We start from the raw sequence: 21,905 nt of genomic DNA, 5'->3' as shown, positions 1-21,905 counted from the left end.
CTGGATGGGGCATTTCATTCCCTTACAAAAGTTAACCATCTTCTTGAAAAACCATTTCAGGCTTCAAGGCTTACCAGTCGCAATTGTCACAGACCTTTGCTCTCAAATCATTGCCCATTTATGGAAATAAATTCTTAAACAAACAGGAACTGTGAACTACAATTTGATTAAGTACTACCCTCAAATAGATGGGCAAATGGAGAGAAAACACTTGAAAAATATCTGGTATGTTTTTTTATGATTCACCCTGTGGAATGTAGTATGTGGATTGCAAAGGCCGAATTTGCTTTGAGTTACTTTCTGCATTCTTCAATCTGTAGATCCCTATTTTACTGTACCAATTACCTTCATATGTTCCTCCACTGCATGGCTCCTTCCTCTGTACCCTCTCTATCCCATGTGTCGCAAACCATGAAGCACGTCCGAAAATATGAATATAAACATCTGGTGGCTGCTAAAACATCTTATAAGAGATATGAGGACAGACGGGTTCCCCACAATATAAACTCAGAAATAAGGTGTTGTTGTCAACAAGATATCACTTACCTCCCTACACATAGAACAAGTTTATACCTAGGTTTGTAAGACTCATTCAGATTACTCAGTTGGTAGGAGCAGAGAGCCGTAAGACTAAAGTTGCCAGAAAGGTGGAGAATTCACACAGTACTATATGTTTCAAGGGTCATACTAGCTGGGGTAATCACAGAAAATTTTCCTCCCCCAACTGTAGATGGATTGGCGGAGTATGACGTAGAGTCTTTAGTAGATTCGTAAATCAGACATAGTTTACTAAAGTGTATGAATTCATAGAAGTTTTGTGATGTCTATGATAGTTCCTTAGAACCCAATTCTAACCTTTATTTCATGCTGATATCCTTAAAATTTCGAACCTTGAAAGATATACAGTGGAGATTTTTCTGGGTACTGTCAGGATCAGGTTAAGAAAAGACTTGAATGATCAGTTTGCAAGTTTTAAGGGCTTAGCGAAAGCAGGGGATAGGAGGACACAGCAGAAACTACAAGTCCCAAGAGACCGTCCTTAAACAAAATGGAGTGTGTGGAATATTAGTTGTAGGAATCTTAGTTGAAAGACTAGACTGCTCAATTGTAAGTGTTCTCCCCTTTTCCCTCTGACCCTGCATGTTCTATGTACCATTGTTTAGATCATAAGAGATGAGCACGGTTCCCATTGTAACCACAGCCACATTTAAGAGCTTGCCGTTAACAATAACATTCATGGGTTTACCCTGAGTTCCCTCAGAACCTGGGGTCTAAATACTGCCTATTTAGTTTTCAAAGACTGTGTTCACCCAACTCCTTTTGATAAAGGTTGAAAATATTGTTGACGTTTTGACCCACTGCAGGAGTGAGTCAGTAGTGCATCAAAGGGAGGGTCTTCTTCAGGACTAATGAAAGGAACACCCAAGTTGTCTTGAGGATAGGTAATGTAGCTTGTAAAATAGTTATTGTAAATGCAGACGAGTCTTTATTGAAAAAAGTCAATAAATGCACAATACATGAAGTACCCAGTGTAGGCATATCCAGGGCAACCAAGGGATGTGCAAATCTGTCCAAGGAGTTCAAAAAGAGTCACATTTATCTAAAACCTTTACTGCCAAAGAGATTCCTTTGTGAGTTTTGGGTTGGATAAGGCTCACAAAGGAATCATTCCGAACTGTTGAGACTCTATGAACTATATATTTTGACCATGCCTTCCTACTAAATATTTTTGAATGTTGTATATAGATTTCTCTTGGTTTTGTTGTTTTACACAAATGTTTGCACAGCACGAGCACTTTTTGCATTTATCATGGAGCACCTCTGCAGAAATCATTGTTTATTTGATTAGTACATTGTTTTCATCAGTGGTCATCTATAACTTCATGTGTGTGCCATTTAAATATTTTCATGCATATGTAATAAGTGAATTCAACAGAACTCCTTTGTATGACACACACTGCTCGGTAATTTAAGGAAGAGAAGACAAGGCACTTACAAAATGTTTTTAGGGTATGACCTTCTCTAAGATTGATGTAAAACAAAAGGCACAAAATTCAGGGACACAGGCAGGCTGTAGCAAGCCGATCTACTATCAGGAATTCCTACTGCAACCTCAGAAAGCTAAGTAGAATCCATTGGTAGTTGGTAGATAAATGGTCGAAATAGACTGGAACTGAAAAAGCAGGATGCTGAGGAGTAGTGAGGTGAAGCAGTGTAGAAACCACAGCAAATCCTCGAGGATAAATTCACAGGACCCATAAATGCAGTGGCGTCTTGTAAGGGAAGGAGGGCAAGAGGGGATGAGGAACTGGGAGGAAAGCAACACAAGTATAAGGGGATCAGCTGAGTGGTGTACTGATACAGAAACAGAAAGCTGATATAACACTGAGGACCCAATTATGAGTTCACCGGTTCATGGGACTGCCGCACCAGTGGTGACAGTCCCTAGACCGCCTGACTTGCGGTTCACCACCCGTATTGCAACTATGGCAGTGAGGGCGCAAAAGGACTGCCGCAACCGGCGGGGATCCCTGATCCCGCAGCAGTGGCGCAGAGGTGTGAGGCTGTAATATGCTGGTGGTGTCGCTGCAGCACTGCCAATCCTATTATGAATTTCCTCACTGCAACCCTTTTCACGGCAGTGAGCCCGCAATGAAAGGGATGGCGGTGAGGAAACTAAGTTAGGGCCCCCTGTTTTGTCTGTGCACAGGGGTGCATGGAGGGGGGCAGATGGTGTGCCCTCCTGTATTTTTGCACCCCCTGTTCCTGCACGGACAGAAATGCACAACATTCTGTCAGTGCAGAAACGAGCTGTGACACTCCTATGGCGGTGCCTATCCAAGGCTCACCTATGAGCTTCAGAATGGCACTGCTGTGGTATTGCCACCGCAGGACCGCCCGCGAGGATTACAACTTGTAATCCGGAGAGCGTCGGACCATGGGTTTGGTGGTCTTGAAGCAGGGTGCTGGTGCGGCGGCCCGCTTCAAGACTGCCAAACTCGTAATCAGGCCCTAATTCTACTTTCCCTGGCCAAGATGTTATGGCTTTGACCCAGAAGTAAAAACACTAATAATAATAATAACTATCTATTGCAGCCTCCATTTTTCTGTTCTCCATAACTTCCACACCTTACCTTCTAGAACTTAAACAAAGCCCTAAACCCCAGTGAGAATTGAGAGATGTCCTAATTTATATCTTCTTGTGAATCAGCTGTGTCTTTGTTTTTTGCGACCGCTGTGCCTTACCCAGGCCTGGTCGCCTCCACGCTCCTCCTGCTGCCTGCTTGCTCCTGTGCCCGCCTGCCTGCTGATTGCTCGTAGGGCGACCCAGCCGCCGCTGAGCCGCCCGCCCGCACCAGACTTTCCCGCCGCTGCCTCCCTGTGGCCCTGCCCCCCGCCAGCCCATTGGCCGCCCCTCTCCCGCCACCCAGCTGACCCTCCCTCCCGGCTACCTTCTTATGTTGCTCCCACGCACGTGCAGCGTTGATGCGCAGCGGGCGCGCTGATTGTGCGCTGAAGGCGTGCCAAAGGCAAGCCCGTCTGCACCCGTCCGGGCCTGGATCGCGCCCAGTGCCAGGACCCCGCCGATGCGAGACCACCCTACAGACCTACAACGCCGCCACCCTCAACGCACTCAATGCCGGCCAGAACCCCGCCTGCTGCCGGGCCACCCCGAGACGCATCCACGGACCCTTCACCTGCAAGGCCTGCAAGTTCACCTGCCTCCGAACCTGCACCGCACCCACCAAGCCAAGCACCAACAAGACCCACCTCAAGTGCATCCTGCTCAACACCCGCTCCATCCACAGACACGCCATCGAACTCTGGAACCTCTTCGACACAACTTCACCAGACGTCGCCTTCCTCACGGAAACCTGGATGAACGCCTCCTCTGCACCCGACATCGCTATCGCCATCCCAGACGGATACAAGATCACCCGGAGGGACCGCATCAACCAGACCGGAGGAGGCATCGCCAACGTACACAAGAACACCATCCGCATCACGACCGACTCCAACGACACCTTCCCCGCCGCAGAGCACCTCCACTTCCAGATCCACGCCGACCCAAAGACGACGCTCAGAGGCACCCTCGTCTACAGACCCCCGGGACCACGCACACAATTCAGCGACGATATCACGGACTTCATCAGACCGCACGCCCTCACCTCCTCTGACTACATCCTCCTAGGGGACCTCAACTTCCACATGGAGAACAACAAGGACCGCAACACCGCCGCCCTGCTGGACAACCTCGCCAACCTCGGACTCAAGCAACTGGTCAACACCCCCACCCACTACGCCGGCCACACGCTTGATCCCGTTTTCTCTTCCAGCAAGCACATCACCTTCAGCCACGCCACCGGACTCCACTGGACCGACCACAGCTGCGTCCACTTCAGCTTCAGAAGAACCTCGACCCACCACCACCCGCAACAGGTTCCTCACAGGAGCTGGAGCAAGATCACCGCCGAGCAGCTCACCACCTCCCTCAGCCAGAACCCACCCGCCAGCACAACGGACCCCAACGAAGCAGTCCGCAACTTCACGCAGTGGCTGACCGCCTGCGCCGATGACCTCGCGCCACTAAAGAAACCTCCCAGCAGACCCAGAAGCAAGAAGGCCTCCTGGTTCACCGACGAACTCAAGGACTCCAAGAAGAACTGCCGCACCCTCGAGAAAGCCTGGCTCCGCGACCAGACCACAAACAACATGACCGCCCTCAAACACGCCACCCGCAAGCACCACCAGCTTATCCACACCACCAAGAAGAAATCTCTGAAGGAACGACTGGACAACAACTCCCACGACAGCAAGGAACTCTTCAACATCGTCAAGGAGTTCTCCAACCCCAGCACCGGCAACAACGACATCACTCCTTCACAAGATCTCTGCGACTCTCTCGCCTCGTTCTTCCACCGCAAGATCGCCGACATCCACAACAGCTTCAACGCACCATCCACGCACCCTACCGGCGAACCAATGCCCCCACCGCCACCCTCCGCACCTGGACCACGGTGACCACCGAAGACACAGCCCGCACGATGAGCACCATCCACTCCGGATCTCCAACTAACCCCTGCCCCCACCACGTCTTCAACAAGGCTGAATCCACCATCGCACCCCAACTCCGGAACATCATCAACACCTCCTTCAACAGCGCCACCTTCCCGGAGAGCTGGAAGCATGCCGAGCTCAGCGCCCTACTGAAGAAACCAACAGCGGACCCCACCGACCTCAAGAACTTCTGCCCCATCTCGCTCCTCCCTTTTCCTGCCAAAGTCATCGAGAAGACCGTCAACAGACAGCTGGCCGCCTTCCTCGAGACGAACGGATCCCTCGACCCCTCGCAGTCCGGTTTCAGAGCCAACCACAGCACCGAGACCGCCCTCATCGCAGACACCGATGACATCCGAGCCCTGCTCGACAACGGGGAAACAGCGGCACTCATCCTCCTGGACCTCTCTGCAGCGTTCGACACTGTCTGCCACCGCACCCTAGTTCAATGCCTAAGCAACATCGGTATCCAAGAGAAGGCGCTGGAGTGGATCACCTCGTTCCTCGCCGGAAGAACACAGAGAGTCCGCCTCCCCCGTTTCGATCCGAGGCCACCGAAGTCATCTGCGGCGTCCCACAAGGATCATCCCTCAGCCCCACCCTCTTCAACGTCTACATGAGACCTCTTGCAGCCATCGCACGCCAGCACAACCTCAACATCATCTCCTATGCCGACGACACCCAACTGAGCCTCTCCCTCACCAGAGTCCCCGCCACCGCCAGAACCAGCCTACACGAAGGAATGAAAGACGTCGCCGAGTGGATGAAGAACAGCCGCCTAAAACTGAACTCAGACAAGACGGAAGTCCTCATCCTGGGACCATCGTCCTCCGCCTGGGACGACTCCTGGTGGCCTCCCGCCCTGGGCACCGCTCCCAAGCCAACAGACCACGCACCCAACCTGGGCATCATCCTGGACTCTTCCCTCTCGATGACCATACAAGTCAACGCCGTCTCCTCATCGTGCTTCAACACCCTACGCATGCTCCGCAAGATCTTCTGATGGATCCCGACCGAAACCAGGAAGACGGTCACCCAAGCCCTCGTCACCAGCCGAATGGACTACGGAAACACCCTCTACGCCGGAACCACAGCCAAGCTACAGAAAAGACTCCCACGCATCCAGAACGCCTCCGCCTGACTCATCCTGGACATCCCCCGAGCCACATCTCCGGCCACCTGAGGGACCTGCACTGGCTCCCCGTCAGCAAGAGGATCACGTTCAGGCTCCTCACCCACGCACACAAGTCTCTCCACGACCTGGGCCCCAAGTACCTCAACGACCGCCTGACATTCTACACGCCCACCCGCCAGATACGTTCTACTAGCCTCGCCCTTGCCGCCATACCACGCATCCGAAGAGCCAACGCCGGAGGCAGATCCTTCTCCTACCTGGCGGCCAAGACATGGAACTCCCTCCCCATCCACCTTCGGCTGACCCAGGACCATCTCGCCTTCAGGAGACAACTCTAGACCTGGCTGTTCGAGCAATAGCAGACCCCTTGCCCCAAGCGCCTCGAGACCCTTTCGGGTGAGTAGTGCGCTATACAAATGGTATTATTGATTGATTGATTGATTGATTTGTTGAATCATGATATCCTTGGTAATCTAGCGGTATCTGAAATCGAAAATGTTTTCCATGTAATTTTAATAAAAATGTTGGGTACTTAATGAAATGTTCATGCGTGGCCATCTATGTAACAATTTTATGCCAGATGTGGTCTTGCACTTTATGATGTGCACATTATTCGCCGTAATATTGCTCATTTTTGTGAAAACAAATTGTAAGTTTGCAAAGGTTTTTTTTACTCTACTCTGGCAATGTGTACGTTTTTCTGCATGAAATGTTTGCTTCAGATTTGGTTAAACAGCGTAGACATTTATTTTTTATAAATAAAAAAAACTATGAAAGAGATATGCTACAAATGTTTGCTAGAAATCAAATAATCTTACCTATGAACATATATATATTTTTAATATTGGTCAAGTGGCATACTTAGTGCTTATATAATTTTTATTTACATTTTTGGAAATCTACACAAATTGCAGTGACATCTAAATGCATTTAAGTGAGCGATTATTCATAGTCTGCTTTTAAATATTAGGCCACTGTGTATGAAACCATTTAACATACACTTACAAATCAATTTCAAAGATTATTTTTTGCTGTTCATTTCAAAAGGATTCATCTTTCGGTTATTTGCAGCCGGGCATCTTTCGTTTAATATTATTCCCAGGTCCTGGCGGACTCACATCCTGTCTGGTCAGTGAAGTATCTTGCACACGTCCCTAATGCCCTTGATTTTTCACACCTCACTGAACATGGGCAGCAGTCTTGTGAACTTTGCCCCAGTTGTCAAGGTGACGGGGCTTTTATCTTCAAGTAGTTATTTCACTCACATAGTATTTTCCCGGCTGGCACGCGCTGCAACACAGAAAGACAGGACAATTACCAGCCTGTGTGTGCAGTTATGGGTTGCAGACCTCGCAAAGGCATCTTTATTGGACACAGGCAATTGTTCACAGTGTGGTTGAATGTATTGTTGTGTTCCGAATTTTCAGACTGTTTAGAAGCAAACATAACATCATAAGTGGAACCTTTGCGAGCCATATATGTATGTGTGTGCGTATATATATATATTCACTGAAAAAACCATAGGTTATAGACCATATATAGTTAGGAATTAGCATTTACAAAACCTTATATTACTCACACAAAACCATTGAAATTCGCATATATAGTTAGTTGCACTAACTATATATCGCGCACCCGCAATCCACTGCTGATCATGTCACATATTACATCATTCATGACATGGTCAGTGACATCACTGATGACATCACTGATGGCATCACTGATGACATCACTGAGGACATCACTGATGACATCTCAAATGACATCACTGATGACATCACTGATGACATCACTGATGACATCTCAAATGACATCACTGATGACATCACTGATGACATCTCATTTGACATTACTGATCACATCACTGATGACATCATTCATGTGATAATACGATGAACCTCTTCAGACTCTAATATAACCTTAGATACACTCAGTGTAAACAGACACTCACAGACTGTCACTCATCCATGGAGTTACTCACACACCTAGTCAGTCACACCTCCATTTCCTCAACTATACAATTATACACACCTTACTTATTCAAACATATACTAACACATATTTACTCTCTTATACAATCCCTGATACAAGTTCACAATGATCCATACAGCCACTCACACATTCACTGGCTCTTATGCACAGTTATTTATATATGTCAACTCTCACATGTACTGTGTTTTACATATGTACTTACTTTGACATGTAGCACTGAGATATCCATTCACTCACCAATACACTCATGCACACAGTCAACCGCCCATACAGCTGTTTCCACATGCACTTTGAACCCATACATCTAGTGAATCAACTGCTCACACATCTATGCACAGTCATACACCTCCCAGCCACCCACACACACACTCAGTCTCCCATACAAATACTTGGGCAACCAATCAATAACCCATATAGTTACTCATATAGCTACTGATCAACACATGCAGCAGTTTACAGAACAACAGACATAATGATGCACAAATTAAGACAGTTTAGTCACTAACCCATGCACTCAGTGAGACACATTTAATCACTCACTCATACAGTCAGTCATGCACCTACTAAATCCTTCATCCAGACACTTATACATCCACTCATTCTTCAATATGTAAGACATATTTTAACTTTACAGAAACATACAGTCACTGGATGTTGTCATCAGTGATGTCATCAGTGATGTCATTTGAGATGTCATCAGTGATGTCATCAGTGATGTCACTGACCATGTCATGAATGATGTAATATGTGACATGATCAGCAGTGGATTGCGGGTGCGCGATATATAGTTAGTGCAACTAACTATATATGCGAATTTCAATGGTTTTGTGTGAGTAAAATAAGGTTTTGTAAATGCTAATTCCTAACTATATATGGTCTATAACCTATGGTTTTTTCAGTGAATTTTCAAGGTTTTGTAAATGCTAATTCCTAACTATATATGGTCTATAACCTATGGTTTTTTCAGTGAATTTCAATGGTTTTTTAATAGCAAATATCAAAAGCTGTAAAATGTATTCTTCTTTTAAAGGAAAAATATATTTTATATGTATTTAATATAATTTGTTTATGTATATAAATTTTTTGAGGGAACGAATTTATCAACTATCATGCTGAAGAAGAGTGTGGGGGAAAAAAAACAAAGAGGAGGACTAAGAGGAAAGAACAATCAGTTCAAAAATACAATTGCTTTAAAGCATGAAGTGCTTTTCCACACATTTACATTTAAATAACCCATATTAGAACATACAAAATATCTACAGAGGAGACGGTGTACATTGAATTTTAGACTCTTCATTGGTACCTACATGTTGGTACTTACATCACCCACACAACACAACAGCTCTATTCAGAGCTACCCTACCTCAAAACACTCTAAAGTATTATTTTAATATTTCCCTTGGTTTTCCCCTTGTTACGCTTTCCGGATCGCTACCCGGTGCACGGACCGGGCGCTAACCGTGTGAAAATTTGAAAAAAAAAGTGTTTTTTTTTTACATATATGGGCCTCCTCAGCCACCCTCAGAAAACCTAGGGGGTCAGGATATGTCTCCCGTGCCCCCTTATACCCATTCCCAACATTGTTTATCCTCCATCTTGTGACTAAATTCGTCCGAAACACAAGATGACGGACTCCCGTTACGCTACCGGTGAGCTACCCGGTTCGCGTACCGGGTAGCGCTTCCACCGCGAAAAATCGAAAAAAAAATTATTTAATTTTTTTGCCCCACGGGCCCTTTAATAGCCCCCACATCAATCCTAGGGGGTCAGGAGGGGTCTACTTTGCCCCCTTTCATTCATTTCCCCCTTCGTTTATTTCCACCTCTTGTCTCTCAATCCTACCGAGAGACAAGATGGCGGCCGCTCCGGACTGTTTAGAATGTTGACAGTCACCGGAGAGCCAATCCGCTTCTCCTCGCGAAGTTCCGTTACGCGTCTGGTACGCGAACCGGGGCGCTAACCGGGACGCTGTCACAGATATATATATTTTTTTTAACGTTAATTTCTCAAAATCCACATATCTTGAGACCTAGCAAAGGCACATCGGGCAAACAGTCTCTACAATTTTGCCAAGTTTCATAGAAATCCATTCAGCCGTTCGAGCTAAAAGTGAGTCCAACCGCCCTATGGAAGACTCAATGTTAAAAACACGTTTTGGGACCCTCCTTTTTTCTCGGCCCCCGCTTGACGAAACCCCCCCCAAACTTTCGGGGGACGCTCAGAAACAAAATGTGCCGTTTTCCTGAAAATATCAGCCAATTCCGTCCATCAACGGCAAAGTTATTCAACATAGAATTTTCAGAAATCCCTATTCAAAAAAATCCTAACTATATATACCTACTGGCGACCGCCAGTAGGTAATATATATATATATATATATATATATATATATATATATATATCACTTTGTCTCTCCTCACCACAACTCTACATGGACGGAGTCACGGCACTGCAACAAGTTAGTTTTTAAGATATTTTATTCACACACCATGTGAAAAATAAAGTGCATCAGATAACGGTCTACGCGTTTCGGCTACTCCTAGCCTTCTACTGGATCATATATATATATATATATATATATATATGTATATATATATATATATATACATATATATATATATATATATATAACATTTCTATGGCAAAATGAAACCCCTCATTTTGTTCCTTTTCAAATTAAATGTATTAAGTGTTACCACTTTATTCCAATCAAGATGACTTCAGGTGTGCCATACTTTTGTCATAAGTAAGACTGTTAGCGTTCTAGTTGTTCTTTAGAACACTCTGGGACATTCTGTCATTGGGCTATAGTTGGGCTACATCTGGCAGATATTTGGGCTACATTTGGACTCTTTTGTCTCTGGTGGCCATCTTGGGAGACTGCATATCAGAATTTTTTAATGAAATATAAGAGGATTTGAGAAGTCACTCAAAATGTGCCCTAATTTTTCTTTCTTCAGCACTAATCATAATTTCTATGGCAAAATGAACCCCCTCACTTTGTTCCTTTGCAAATTAAATGTTTTAAGTGTTAACACTTTATTCCAATCAAGATGACTTCAGGTGTGCCATACTTTTGTCATAAGTAAGACTGTTAGCGCTCTAGTTGTTCTTTAGAACACTCTGGGACATTCTGTCACTGGGCTATAGTTGGGCTACATCTGGCTGATATTTGGGCTACATTTGGTTTTTTTTGTCTCTGGTGGCCATCTTTGGGCTACATTGGGCTACATTGGGCTACATTTGGGCTCTAACATATATATAGCCCAATGTAGCCCAATATATATTTTTCAAAGTTAATTTTCGTAAAAAACCACTGGAGCATATATCTTGAGACATAGCAAAGGCACATCGGGCTAACAGTCCCTACAATTTTGCCAAGTTTTGTGGAAATCCATTCAGCCGTTCGAGCTAAAGTGAGTCCAACCGCCCTATGGAACACTCAATGTTAAAAACACATTTTGGGACCCCCCTTTTTTCTCGGCCCCGCTTGACGTAACCCCCCCCCAAACTTTCAGGGGATGCTCAGAAACAAAATGTGCCATTTTCCTGGAAATTTCAGCCAATTCCGTCCATCAACGCCAAAGTTATTCAACATAGAATTTTCAGAAATCCCTATTAAAAAAAATCCTAACTATATATACCTACTGGCGACTGCCAGTAGGTAATATACATACATATATATATGCCAACCAATTCCCGCCACCTCCGACCACACTCGTGCTTCGGCAAAGAAGGAACTCGGACCACCACAGCAATTTCAGGCAAGATGTAAGTTTATTCGCGTTCCTCACACAGCCTGCAACGACGCGTTTCGGGCTTCCAGAGCCCTTGATCACATTCAGCTAATTACACGTCACTGCACTTTTTAAATATTTTACACACACTGTGCACGCCCCCTTGCTTCCGTGAGATGCAGGTCACATGTCAATAGAAACTGACAACAGACTGTTGTTGTATTTCTTATACTACAAAACCAAAGTTTTATATATCTGCTTAAATGCTTTTCAGATATGCACGATAAATACGTTATCTCTGACATTTGGAAAACACAGTCAAATAATTATTATCGAGAGTCTATATAAGGATGAATCCTCATGTGATGTGTCTACATCAACACTCTGACAGAATTAATACTGTAACACAAAATTGACTATGTTTATACCCGTGTGTATTGTTTGTAGGCGTCAGTGTGTTGTCAAATACAATCTGACCATGTGACCAACAAAAGTGCTGAAGTGCTTATAGTATCTGGGTCATTTTAGTTTATACAATAAAGTGCTTGAATAATTGTGCAACAGTGCAAAGATAATAAATATATAAAGTGTCGTGTGTGCATTCCATAATGATAAAGTCGACAACCGCAAATTCCATAGCACATCAATTACATACATCTTTAAAAAAATGGTTTAATCCAGCCGGATTAAAACCTCTATAAAAAGTATATTTGGAAAATTGCCATAAGAAAGTTTGTTTTCATACGTATCAACGATATCAATATCAAATTATTATACATTTCGTAGAATAAAATTGAGAGAGAAACATAGCTATGCAGATAAGAATACAGTTGATGGGCAGGATATTGAAGCGCAATATTGGCATTTCTAAGATACATACAGGATAATATTTTTAATCCATAACGTTGGCGTATACGGAATCACAATATTGTGTGCAATTTATAAAAAGGTATACATATCCTCAGCATTATTGAGTCCCCGGGGCCATTTACTATATAATTCTAGAATACATCTGGTTTCTAGCTGCCGCAGTTTCCTTTCTCTGTTGCCACCTCTTTTACTTTTAGGAACAGCGGCAATAATAAAATAAGAAAGGCAATTAATATCTTTATTGTGGCATTTAGAAAAGTGCAGTACCACGGGATAGGCGGCGTCATTGTGGAGGATAGCCCTTAGATGTTGCAGTATCCTGACGTGCACCTGTAGCTTCGTGCTTCCCACGTAATTTAAGCCACAGGTGCATGTCAGGACATACACAGCGAAGTCCGTTTTGCAATTAAAGCTACCCTTGATGGCAATAGGGGATGTATCAAATGGTGTCTGGTAAGATGTCTTGTTACAACCAAATTTGCATGCACGACACACAGTGCATCTTTTAAACCCCCTGGATGAATGTAGCCACAGCATTGGTTTAATCGTCTCAGGGGAGTTTTTGTCTAAATTGTGGTAAATAAATAATTAATTACCGGTACTATTTTTCTATGCATTAACTGAAAAGGATAGCTCAATAAATAAGAGGCAGAATCCGTGGTATCTGAGTCATACGGGCTTTAATCAGATGGCTCGAGCCAATGGACCATCGGGTTCCATCACCTGCAAAGGTTCAGGAAGGGACAGACACAGGAAAAAAGGAATGGCAGCTGCAGCATCTCATTAACATCATACAGTATATATAGTAAAACAGTACAATTGCATTGAATATAGTAGGCGTAACAAGTGACAAACGGAAGATAAGAACATATGGGCGTAACAAGAAGGCGTGCACAGGGCGTGCACGGAGACATGTGATGTAAACGTCACAGAAGTGTCATAAATGGGTGGATGCATGGAGGGGGCTACCTGGGCAGCTGAAACCTTTAACCTACTGGTGCGCGCAAACGGGCCATGACGTGTAACTGGGGAGAGCTGGGGGCTCTGACTTCTAGCACTAGAAGAGGAGACTAAAGTCTGGGATGTCAGGACGACATGTGCCTATAGCATATCTGATATCTCGTGTTTGGAGTACATGTTGCTTGAATCTAAAAGTCATCAGGGCAAAGGCTACTTGTCACTAAGGCTAGTGCATGCATATATTTCTTTATGTATTGCATGTGCTATGAATCTTCTATGGATGCTAATTCAGTAATTCTCTTGCATGGAGACAGGAAGACTAGACTATAGATGAAGATGTTTATGCGGTTCGTTAGCTAGGAATGTGAAGCCGGGGAGCTGAACTGATAACTAGAGGCATAACATATTCTTGGCAGACGGGCAGGCAGGCCAGGCCGGGCACCGCGCTGCTTGGCAGAAAGTAAGTGAAGGGTCAGGGATGTGGGAGGGGCTGCATCGCTCCTCGGAGTGATTCAGGAAACTTGAGGCTTGAATCTGGTGTCCGGGCCCTGTGAGGCCTAGAAACGGGGACAACTTCGATAATTTAACGTGCACAATGTAAAGACGTTGGCAACATAGGCCTAGAAGCCTAATTCACGTTGCTTTCAGGAGGACTGGATAACTGACATATTAACGTTGGACACAACTGTAATTGCGTCTTTATTCGGTCAAGGGTAAATATGCATATCAATCATGCACATATAACATATAATGAGGAACACGTAGGGACACATGACAGGGCAAAATTCAATTTTCCTTATTCCCTCCTTGTTCCCTACGTTTCCTTCAGGAAACATCAATATTCATAATACCATCTATCTGTTCATAGAGCATCATTTGCTCGTCTTTAATCTTCTGGGAATGGGACTTTGGACTTGGAATACAAGAGGTAGCGCACAAGCCGCAAATCGCAGGGCCACATTGTAAACAGAGACAACAACTGAATATGATCATTACTACTATTCCTAGGAATGACAGTACTTTCCATCCCCAGGCAGATATTATACTCCAGAGCCAACCAGACCATGTCCAGGTGCCTGGATTCTGGTGTAACTGATGGGCTATTTTATGAAGTCTTGTTATTGCTGAATATACAGACGGTGCGTTATTAGGAATGAAAACGCAACAACTAGATCCGATGACTCTACAAGCTCCGCCCCTATCGGCTAGTATGACGTCAAGAACAAGGCGGTTCTGAAGAACGACAAATCTCATAGCAGATTGCTCTTCTGTTAAGTTACCTAGAGCGGAAGTAGTCTCATTCACTACTGCTTCAAGGGTTCTGGTTAACCTACGTATTAGTTTACTATTCTGGATAGGTCCTATGAAGAAAAAGAAACCTTTATTGAAGTCTGTATACTGTTCTAATGCAGTTTCAGTTTGATCGACAATTGGGGACTCGATCTCCCTTCTATGTCTGACGTGTACTAGATGAGTATTTCTGTGATAATCGGATGGGGCTAGAAAAACTGGTGGCAGTAGGAAGGCAATGTAACATGTTCCATCCCAATCTAGGGGCAGACGTACATATGCGGTCTGACCACATACAAAATACGAATGACGTGAGGCTTTGAAAGTAGATTTCCCACTATCACTATACTTGACCACAGTATTACAATCACTGTGTCCTAGATGTACCGAACCATTCTTTCTAACACATAATTCGCCTTTCACTGGTAGAACTGTAATAGCAGGCAAGTCTGGAGTAGTCTCGGACTGAACATTCAAAACCATGAAATTCGAGGAGTAATTACCTAGATCATATACTTCATTTTCTAGATCTAACCCTGTCCTATGGGAAAGACCTTCCTTGTCTGGGAAACATGTTCTATTCAGAAGGGACTTATCGTCTGAGGATGACGTTAACGTGAACCATGCTCCACACGAACCATTGTGTGAAAACGGATAGGGAAAAAGTGGCAGAACTCCCTTCGGTGTCTGGAAAGGGGGGAGTCGACCACACACCCAACAATTAGTGGCATTGCTGGTCTGGTCTGAATAGTGTAACATACGTATAAAAGTATTGTTGCGCATGGCAAGTCGATAGGATAACTCGTGAGGGGGTAGTTCACTAAAAGTGTGCTCTACTGTATCATTAGAGGAAAGATGTACATGCGAACCAATAGGAGGAAAAAATACATGTAAAACATAACTTATACATGTAATCGTAAGACTCAGAAATAACATAAACAATAGTGTGACAACGCATCTGCTGCGCAGATTCTTACAGTAACGGATTTTCTTGGAGTTTTGTCTAACTCTCTCACTATGGGGGTCTATCTCATACATGTCAGGAACCTGTCTAACCGCTTCACCCGAGAGGGACTTAAACAATTAAACTGTCTGACTTGCTAGACCTTAATTTGAGTTTATACTCCTGCTGCGGAGTTTTCTCTAACAGGGGAAGTTTAGAGTCAGTATCGGGGCAGTCCTTGAAAAAAGTCTTTGGACGGAGTCCATGGAAACGCTTGATGTGGCTGGAGTGTAGCCAGCCATTCCGGCCCTCCAGTTTCACTGCGGTCCTTGTGGTCATCAGAACAAGTTTCGGCTCTTTCCAGCGGGGCTCCAGCGGGCTTGAACGATCAAAATTCCTTACAAGGACGAGGTCGCCTGGAATGACCTCGTGCGGTTTCACCTGGGTGTTGTCTGGAAAAGCAGCCGCGACCTGTGAACGACAAGAGAGTAGTGCAGACATCAAGGAAGCTAGGTAATCTGTCAGCATATTACTGTCAACATCGGTAATTTTACGCGGCATAGGTGTACCCCACATGTTTGGGGGACGACCAAATACAACTTCAAAAGGTGACAGACCAGAACGGGAGTGGGCGACCATTCTCATGTAAAAAAGGGCGACTGGCAGGGCTACCATCCAATCTACACCTTTCTCGGCACAGACCTTTGCAATACGTATTTTCAGAGTTTGATTATGTCTCTCGACGAGGCCAGCTGCCTCGGGGTGTCGTACACAGTGGAACTTCCACTGGTACCCTAACAGAAGTGATACTTGTTTCATGAGTTCGGATGAGAATGGCTGTCCGTTGTCTGAATACACGACCCTGGGCAAACCATAGCGGGGGAAAAACTCACGAACCAACTGCCTGGCAGTGGTCGCGGCAGTGTAATCTGGGACTGGATATGCTTCTGTCCATCTGGACAAAGCGCATACAACTACGAGGACATACTTGAAACCTCGACATCGATCCATCTGAATATAATCCATCTGGAGGACTTCAAAAGGGTGGTCAGGAGGATGGAATCCACCTTGTTCCACCGGAACACCTTTACCTGGATTGAACTGACAACAGATCATGCAGGTACGCACTTTCGGCTTCGCTGCTGCTCGTAAATGCTTGTTAAACCAAAGATTCTGGATGCTGTCTAACATGGCTTTCTCTCCTAAATGTGCTGGACTATGTGCGGTGTTAATAATGACTTGAACCATAGAGTCAGGGAGAAACCATGTGGCTTTTCCCTTCGTCAACCATCCCTGATCTGTCTGGACCCCTCCTTGTTCAGACCATTTCTTGTTTTCGTCTGGGGTAGCATGTGTCTGTATGTCTAGTACATCTTGTGTAGGGTCCTTAACTGTCATACAAGTCGTCTGGACTGGAACATCTGTCTTTGTCGTGTTAACTGGAATGTCTGGAGTCTGAGCTGTAAGCTTGGCTGTTCGATCTGCTAGATCGTTACCTTGGGAAATAGTGTCAGTGGCTTTCGTATGTGCTTTGCACTTCATAATGGCAATGGCTGTCGGTAAATGTATTGCTTCTAAAAGAGCTTGAATGAGGGGGCCATGCTGAATCTTGGCTCCATGAGAGGTCATGAAACCTCTTTCTTGCCAGAGTACTCCAAAGTCGTGTACGACTCTGAATGCATAACGTGAATCTGTGTATATGTTTACTTTCAGGTTCTTAGCTCGTATGCAGGCTTGAGTCAGAGCGATGAGCTCTGCTGCTTGAGCAGACAAGGTGTCAATACGATGTGTTTCTATAATTTCAGTTTCAGTAGTCACTGCATACGCGGCTACTAACTCTCCTGTACTTGTTCTCATACATGAACCATCCACGTAAAGTGTCAGGTCTGGATCAAGTAATGCAATGTCCGTCAAGTCTTGTCTTGGCTTTGTCATGGTGTTAATAACTTCCACACAGTCATGTGTGGCAGGGTTCGATGTAATCGAGGGTAACAGTGTAGCAGGATTTAAAATGTTGCAGCGTCTGATTTCTATGTGTGGCTGAAACAGTGTCAGTTCATATCCTGTTAAACGTGCAATTGTCAAGTGCTGAGTCTGTGTTCGGTTTAAAAGAACTTCCACGGAGTGTGGAACTTGTACTGTCAGGGAGTGTCCTAACACTATGGAATCACTTTGTCTGATAGCTAGAGCTGTGGCTGCAACTGACTTGAGGCACGCAGGCAATGCCTGGGCTACTGGATCTAATGTGCTCGAAAAATAAGCACACGGTTTGTGTTGTCCTGCTTGATCTTGCGTGAGAACAGATAATGCTGTACCATCACGTTCAGTGACAAAAAGTGTAAAAGGCTTACTGTAGTTTGGTGTCGCTAATACAGGTGCATTACATAAAGCTTTCTTTAACTCATTAAAAACAAGTGTATGTTCCTGGGTCCAAGGGAGGACAGTCGATGTGGCTGCCTCCTGTGTTGTCAATTGTATCAGTGGCTTGGCTAGATATGCGTACTGAGCAATCCATTGTCTGCAGTAAGAAGTGAGGCCGATAAAAGCTCGTACCTCCTTCTGTGTCTTGGGCTGTGGAAGATGTGCTATTAACTTGATACGGTCAGGTGTCAACTGTCTACCCCTCTTGGACAGCAAGTGTCCTAGGTATACCACTTGCTGGACACAGAATTGCAGTTTCGAAGGGGACACCTTGTGCCCCATCTCTGCCAGAAAATACAGGACTGTCAGTGACGCACGTTCGCAGTCACGTTCTGTACGGGCTGTGATCAATAGATCATCGACATACTGGAGCAGGGCAGTGTCAGTTGGCATGTGAATACTGTCTAATTGTCTTTTAAGTGCTTGACTGTAAATACTAGGACTTTCTGTGAAACCTTGAAGTGCACGTGTAAATTTATAGCTTCTTCCATTTAAACAGAATCCGAAAAGAAACTGGCTGTCTGGATGAATGGGGACACTAAAGAATGCGTTCTTGAGATCAATAACAGTAAAGAACATAGCTTCAGAATCAATGGCAGTCAATAGGGAAGAGATATCTGGAACCACTGGGTACTGGGGTATGATACATTTATTAAGTTCTCGAAGGTCAATCACTAATCGATAAACTGGAGGTGCATTTGGATCAGTACGTTTAAGAATCGGAGTGATAGGAGAATTACATACATTGGAGTCAGTTTCTACAACTACTCCTTGAGCAATGAGCTCGTCAATGATTTTCGATAAGGCTGCTACAGCCTCAGGTGGCAATTTGTACTGTCGGATTCGTGGTAATACAACACCTTGTTTCAGAGTGACACGATATGGGGTACTATGCATACAACCTACATCAGTTGGACCTTGCGCCCATAAATGCTGTGGTACATTCAGTAATCTTGGATCAAAATCTCGTAACACATAATGACCTTTAAAATCACGTAAAAACAATCTCACTCCTTCCGGAGAACAGCAGATGACAGCTCCTAATTCTTTCAATGTTTTAATACCAAGTAAATTTTCAGGACATGATTTCGTAAGTAACAAGTCTGTAGTTCGGGACAATGGACCAACTTCTAGGGAAACTGGTTTCGATATTTCATTAACAATCGGCTTTCCTGAAAATCCCAGGGAAACATTTCTTGAGCCTGAGAGTGGAGCCCCTGGAACCTCGTCATGACTGATGGTAGTCCTACTTGCCCCTGTATCAATCAGAAACTTTCTGTCTTTCCCTAATACTTGACTGTGTATATAGGGACCCTCTTGATCTACAGGAACCTCGATGAGAGGCAAGCCAACCTCCCTCTCTAGGCATGAATACTGCTGATATTCTGGATAATCTGGCTGTGCGTACTGGTACATCTGTTGTGTAACGTGTTGTGTGGCAGCTATAGGCTGCGGTACTGTAACTGTCTGTTGTGCGTTCTGCGGCGGCTGCGAATTCTGCGGAACATGTTCCTGTCTAGGAGGACGCGGTCTCTCTTTCGTCTTACCTGTAGCTATGTTGTGTTTCAGAACTGCACATTCGTTTATGTAATGACCTGGCTGTTTACAGTAATTGCATGTCCCTTTAACGGGAGCTGCAGAATGACTAGTCTGATTCGTACCCCTCTTCTGACTATCTGCTGGAACAGACTGTGCAACTAGTACTTTCATTTTCGTGTCTTTCATACGTCTCCTTTCGTGTTCTTGCTCTTCCCTGATTCGGTTCTGGTGATACTGTAACATCTGGAGCATTTGTGACGAGGTATTAGCTTGCCAAGTACTCTCGACCTTCAATACTCGATTTTTAACTTGTGGTAAAGAATTCTCAACTAGTTTAGTAACAAAGAGATGTGGATACGACTCACTACTTGTTTTCAAACCGCTATTAATAATGAAACATTTCTCAAATCTAGAATAAAAATCACTAGTGTCTTCGTCTTGTTTCTGTTTACAGGCTGAGATGGCATCCCAATCTTCCTTTTTCGTGGCTAGTAATCTTGGCAAGACTTGTATTAACAGTTCGGGCAACTCTTTGGCTTTATCCCCAAGACCAGTACCTGGGACTCGTGTGTTATCTTCGTTCTCTAACGCGGCCAAATCAATCTTTTTCTCTCCCACCTCCCATTCTTTTTCTTTGAGTTTTTCATATATGCCCGCAGGCAACAGGACCTTGAACATTTTGATGATATCAGGATACGTGTATTCTCCCATACGGAGCATGTCTTTTAATTCACGGTGGAACCCTGCTGGATCTTTATCGTGACAGGGCACTAACTTCTTCATTTCTAGTAGTTCTATTTTCGTTATAGGGGTGTAAGCAAATACTCGTTCGAGCGCACCCCCCGTTCCCTTAACAGGATGCACTTCTCGCAACGGATTCTGTCTATCTATGTAGAATGGGGGTGAAACAGGAACAAAATGTGGAGTCAGGAACGTTCTGTATTTGTGGCGCTGTTCTAAAATGACGCTAATTAAATCGGTACCTAGACCTTTCCATCTGTTTAGGAGTAACTCGTTCAATACATTATATAATGGACCTGGATCAGAATGCTGACTCTCGTACAGTGTAATGAGATGCTGGATCATGTACATACCCACCAGTCGCTGTTCGCCTGGGGGCAGTTTCAGAAACATTTGGCCACTACTTCGTCTGAATACGTGGTAGAATCACTAATCCATCGGACTGCTGATCGGGCTAGTTCTTGTTCATGCATGGTACTAAGCTCACTGTAACCTATTCGTAGTTTCAGAACTTTATCGGTAGCCTGGAATAATTGTTCAAGAGAACACTGTTCTGGTACGGGAGGAGGAAAAGCTTTCTTGTAGTCTAGGCGTGTGTGTCTATCAGAAGGTCTCGTCCTACCTACATACGCTATTCTGGTGGGATTCTCGTTGTCTACCTCTTCGTCTGAAGAGTCCTTCTCTTTCTCGGCTAATTTCCTTGCTTTCTCCTTTTCGTGTATGCCTATGATTTCTTTACGAATCTTTCTGTACATGGTTTCTATACAATTTTGTGTCCTGTGTTTTCCTTCTGCTATATTGTCACTCCATCTGGTCAGGACTTTCATCTCTTCTTTGTCTTTATCAGGATGATCCTGTTCTCTTATTAAACAGTTTATTAAAAATTGCAAAATCATGCCTTGAGTCTCGACTTTCCTGTGTGCCATAGCTTCGTGAATACTTTCTGGTTTCTCCCCTGTACGAATGAAGTGATATATACTGTCTAAATGTTTTTCCATACCTGGTATGGTAACTAAAAAATGTGCAACTCGTCGTAAACGTACAGAATACAATATCATGTCATCTTCGCCTGGCACTGGGTCATATCTGCAATCAGTAAGATACTTTTTGAGGGCTTCGAACGTAGCCACGTTTGGCGTACGCTGTAACGCTGCATCTCTCAGCGTTAGTCGTTTTGTTTGAGGCGGGGTGATAGGAATACCTCCCCCTGCTCCTCCTG

This window comes from Lissotriton helveticus, chromosome 5_1 (genome assembly GCF_964261635.1).
Source record: "Lissotriton helveticus chromosome 5_1, aLisHel1.1, whole genome shotgun sequence".
NCBI classification, from domain to species: Eukaryota; Metazoa; Chordata; class Amphibia; order Caudata; family Salamandridae; genus Lissotriton; species Lissotriton helveticus.
The sequence above is the reverse complement of the archived record's forward strand: the minus strand, read 5'-3'. Positions refer to the sequence as shown.